Source organism: Macaca mulatta, chromosome 3 (assembly GCF_049350105.2).
Source record: "Macaca mulatta isolate MMU2019108-1 chromosome 3, T2T-MMU8v2.0, whole genome shotgun sequence".
NCBI classification, from domain to species: Eukaryota; Metazoa; Chordata; class Mammalia; order Primates; family Cercopithecidae; genus Macaca; species Macaca mulatta.
In genome coordinates this window covers 184793600-184799205 of record NC_133408.1, presented here as the reverse complement: position 1 = coordinate 184799205, position 5606 = coordinate 184793600, and positions in this window count along the sequence as shown.

Genomic DNA, 5606 nt, shown 5'->3' with positions numbered 1-5606 from the left:
CTGAAGAGGTAGGGTTATAAATGCCCCAAATCCATTCCTTGATCTTGAGACAAATAAAATGTATGCACAAAAGAAGTTTATGTGCCATATTTCCAAGCATGTCCTACTAAGTTTCAGATATATTCATATTTCTTTTACTACCAAAATGCTTATCAATATTCTATTTTCTTGGCACCCTGCTCTGCACTTCATAGGTTAATACTGAATATACCTGGGTAGTCAGATCAGCTAGGCTGGTAGTTCCCAAATTTGTCCAATTATATGAGGTATTTGTTTGTTTTTTAACAGAGTTTATCAACTGCTCCTCAAATCTATTAGGTTTGAAACTCCAGGAATGGAGCCTAGAAATCTGAATTTTAAAATATTCCCAGATGACTTTGATGCTCATCTAGGTTTCAAAATCCTTAGGTTGACAAATATATTACCTCTTCTGTAATATTTCATTTAACTTAGGTATTAACTGAGTGTTGATTATATGCATGACATAGAGAATATGTTTAACTTTTCACAGTCTCTGTGAAGGTTTTTTTCCCCATTGATTTCTCTAATCCCAACTGAGCATTCATTTTCTCTAGGGAGAGTTGTTATGGGTAAACTGATTGAGGGAGCCAAAATAAGTCTCCGTATAACATAAAAATGATTTCAAAGGATGTGCTATTTAATACCTTTACCATCCTCCTTTCCTCAACTGTAAGCTTTCTGTCATAAGGGTGAGGAAGGGAAAGTGACAACACGTTAAATATTTAAATATTCAAGAGAAGAGAGCTTAGAAAAAAGCACAAGAGCCCAAAGTCATCTCCCTGTTCTCAACAACCCCCATCCCAGCAAAGAGGCAAAGTTCTGTAGTGCTAAGGATGGGTAGAAAAGATATGGCACCATGGCCAGAGACAGCCTGCAGAGTTTCCCTTGACCTAGAGAACAGTAAAAAAGTATTCAAATTTCCCCAAGTCTTACAGAGGATCAAAGAAGTATCAGACGTGGAGTCATACCTGAGAATATCCTAAACTTTAACACGGCTGTAACCCACGTGGTCTAGTGACACAGGCCAGCCTGCAGCCTGAACAGATAATAAACAAGCACCACACTCATCAACCCCCCCAAGATTAATGGGTAACCTCAAGAATGAGGATTACCCAAAATTAGGTACCACTTGAATTGACTGAGGTCAAACTTCTACCAAACAGAAAGAAGAAAAAATGAAGTAACTTCGATTCATAGGAAATGGAAACAAGTGGTATCTCTTGGAAAACTAACTCTGTGGTCTAATATTTATGCCAGTACTTTTAACATTTATTTAAAGTTGAAGGTGACTCCAAACACAGAGCAAATTGTTTTTGTTGCTGTTGTTGTTGCCGTTGTTTTGAGTCTCGCTCTGTCACCAGGCTGGAGTGCAGTGGTATGATCTTGGCTCACTGCAACCTCCGCCTCCCGGGTTCAAGTGGTTCTCCTGCCTCAGCCTCCTGAGTCGCTGGGATTACAGGCACACGCCACCACACCCAACTAATCTTCATATTTTTAGTAGAGACGGGGTTTCACCATGTTGGCCAGGATGGTCTCGATCTGTTGACCTCCTGATCCGCCGCCTTGGCCTCCCAAAGTGCTAGGATTACAGGTGTGAGCCACAGCACCTGGCCGCAAATTGTTTTAAATGTCAATTTTTCCTTTAGAGGAGCCACTGGAAGGATGCAGTAGAAGGAAAACAAGCTTTAGAGTCAGACAAATTCAAGGTAAATTCTGAGTATCTTACCAAGAGCTAGGTGTTTATCTTCCCAAAGGCTCACTGTCTTCACCTGTGAAAGAGTGTTTTAGAATTCAATGAAGGACAGAAGAGCTGCATACATATTATAGGCTCAATAAATGTTAGTTTTGGCTTTTAAAGAGTCAAAAAATAACAGATGCTTGCGAGGTTACGGAGGAAAAGGAACACTTATACACTGTTGGTGGAAGTGTAAATTAGTTCAACCATTGTGGAAAGCAGTGTGTGGCGATTCCTCAAAGAGCTAAATGCAGCATTACCATTTAACCCAGCAATCGCATTACTAGGCACATATCAAGAGGAATATAAATCATTCTACCATAAAGACACATGCAAACAAATGTTCATTGCAGCACTACTCACAATAGCAGCAAAGACATGGAATCAACCTAAATGCTCATCAATGACAGGCTGGATAAAGAAAACGTGGTACATATACACTATGTATATACTATCCAGCCATAAAAAGCAATGAGATTATATCTTCTGTGGGAACATGGTCAGAGCTGGAGGCTACTATCTTTAGCAAACTAATGCAGGAACAGAAAATCAAGTACTGCATGTTCTCACTTATAAGTGGGAGCTAAATTATGAGAACTCATGACCACAAAGAAGGAAACAACAGACGCTGGGGTCTACTTAAGGGTTGAGGGTGGGAGGAGAGAGAATAGCAGACAAGATAACTATTGGTTACTGGGCTTAATACCTGGGTGATGAAATAATCCGTTCAACAAACCTGCATGACATGAGTTTACCTGTGTAACAAACCTTCACGTGTACCCCCTGAATCTAAAAGTTTAAAAATACATAAAAAGTAAAGTAAATGCTAGCTCTTTCATTTCTTCAAAGAGTTTTAAAATCTTAAATTGAGGCCATATTTATACAAAAGAAAGTATAATCATGCCAAGGTATCGTAACTCAATATTATAATTTCTTGTAAAGCATGACTTTGTGGATTTCCCGTCACTGCTTAAAACCTAATGCATGCGGGGCTTAAAACCTAGATGATGGCTTGATAGGTGCAACAAACCACCACATATGTATACCTGTGAACAAACGTGCACGTTCTGCACATATATCCGGAACTTAAAGTAAAATAAAATTAAAAAAAAAAAAAAAACTTGGAAGAAGGTGATGTTCTTCCCAACATGTGGGTGACAATTCCTTCCCTCCCACCAAATATACCAATAAAGCAGATGCTGGTTTTACCTGCTCCTAAATTTCTTAGATGTTTGAATCAGAGTTTAACCTAAATCACTCTGCTTGCAATACGTACACAGAGCTGTAAGCCAGGGTATTGTTTTGATTACAATAGCAGAGGGAAGATTTTTATTTTTGCTCAGTGGTAAGACTTGGTGCAACTAAATTTGAATTGTAAAATCCATTTCAAACACACCCTCCGTAAGCACTGGTCTCTGCAGATGGAGGAAGTAAAATGAGTTTCCTAATTTACAGTCAGTGTTATGATGCACAAGGTAACCATAGCTGTCGCGTAAGGAAAGTGGGGACTTGACACAGCAATTTAGAATTTTTATAGTGAGTATCATTTTCTTGTTAATAGGCCCATTGACAATCATAATACTGGGCCATAAAAGTTGGTGTTAACTTTACTTTGCCATTCTCAAATTTTCACCTTACATTTTGTTCTTATTCAAACAATCATTGCCTGTTATAGCTGAAGAGGATTTTAAAGATCACCAAATCCAGGAATAGAAAAGTGGCAGTCTCTAGGCAGAATTCTGTCTATAGAGATGGTTTTATTTTCCCCAACAAAATGTTTCCTTTTTTTCTTTATTTTCTTCTTTAATTCTTCTCTTTCTTCCTTTTTTAATTTTTCTTTCTATATATCAACATATGACTGAGCTACAGTGAAGTGTCCACATGTTAAGTGAACTTTTATATATGTATATCCTAATATAACTACACCCCAATCAAGATACAGAAAATTCTCACAAAGCTTCTTATACTACTCTGTGGGGGAGGGACGGGGGCAGGGGGTGTGTTTGATGGGGTGTTTTAATTTTCTTTAAATATATTGTCTTCAGAAATAACAAATGTATGATCAAAAAAAGAAATAAGATTTACATGGTATTGGCCGGGCACGGTGGCTCACGCCTGTAATCCCAGCACTTCGGGAGGCCGAGGCGGGCAGATCACGAGGTCAGGAAATCGAGACCATCCTGGCTAACATGGTGAAACCCCGTCTCCACTAAAAAATAAAAAAAAAAAATTAGCTGGGTGTGGTGGCGGGTGCCTGTAGTCCCATCGACTCAGGAGGCTGAGGCAGGAGAATGGTTTGAACCCAGGAGGCGGAGCTTACAGTGAACCAAGATTGCACCACTGCACTCCAGCCTGGGCAACAGAGGGGTACTCCATCTCAAAACAAAACAAAAAAAAGATTTACATGGTGTTGCAAAGTTGAATAAAAAGTTCTAAAATATTGTAATGGATAAAAAAAAATAAAGTTCTTTTTCTAACTTTTATTTTAGATTTAGGGAGCATATGTGCAGGTTTGTCACCTGAGTAAATTGCATACTGTGGGGGTTTGACATACAGATTATTTCATCACCCAGGTAATGAGCATAATACCTGATAGGTAGTTTTTTGATTCTCACCCTCCTCCCACCCTTCACCCTCAAGCAGGCCTCAATGTCTACTGTTCTTGTCTTTGTGTTCATGTGTACCTAATGTTTAGCTCCCACTTACAAGGGAGAACACACAACATTTGGTCCTGCATTAATTGACTAAGAGTAACGGCTTTCAGCTCCACCCATGTTGCTGCAAAGGACATGATCTCATTCTTTTCCACGGCTGCATATGTGCCGCGTTACCACATTTTCTTTATCCGGTCCACCACTGATGGACATCTGGGTTGAGTCCATGTCTTTGCTGTTGTGAGTAGTGCTGTGATGAACATATACGTGCATGTGAATATATGATCCCTTATAGCACTCTTACATAACCAAAATAACCCAAAATTACTTCTATTCTGACAACTATTACCCCTGGAATAATTTTGATTATTTTTAAATTTTGCACAGATGGAATAATATATAACCTTTTGTGCCTGAACAAAGCTGCTCTGAAAAGTTTTTATACATTTTTTGGTGGACATAAACATTGATTTCTGATGTGCTTCTACACGGGAGTTAAATTGTGAGCTCACAAGTAATAGTCCAAAATTATACTTTTAACTGCCAACCAGTTTTCCAAAACAACTGAACTAATGTACATACTCCCCAGCAATATATGAATTCTAGTTGCTCTATATCTTTACCAATACCTGGTAAAATGTTTTCAATCCATTTTCATTTGAATGTGTTTAGGGTACGTGTGCACCATTCACGGGCTCTATGGCTCCTCATTGTTTTATATTTAGCCATTTCGAGTTCTTGTTTTAACCCCATGGCCCTCGAAGGACTTTTGAGTTTACCAACTACTCATCTAATCCACTTTCTCATTTACCATTTTCAGAAAACTAGTCCCAGGAAGTTTAACTGGCTAGCCCAACATCACACAACTCATGACAAATGTAGAAGGAGAGCTCGGGCTGAATTTCTCAACCAGCCTTCTTTCCACTGCATGGCACTTCCACTCACTGACAGTCTGCCTCCATTCCAGCTCTTATCTCTAGTCGCTAAAGTTCCATTTGAATAACTTTATGAAATGCACCCATCAATGATGTGCCTTGACACCATAGCAGTGGTCTTACATCACACTTCTGCCACTCCTTTACTTGAACAATAAACGGAAAGCATAAACTCAAATATGTGTTGTAAAGGAGGCAGCATCCAGGTGGAAAGACTGGAATAAGCATCAGCTGACCCCCTCCAGTGTTCACACTCTTATT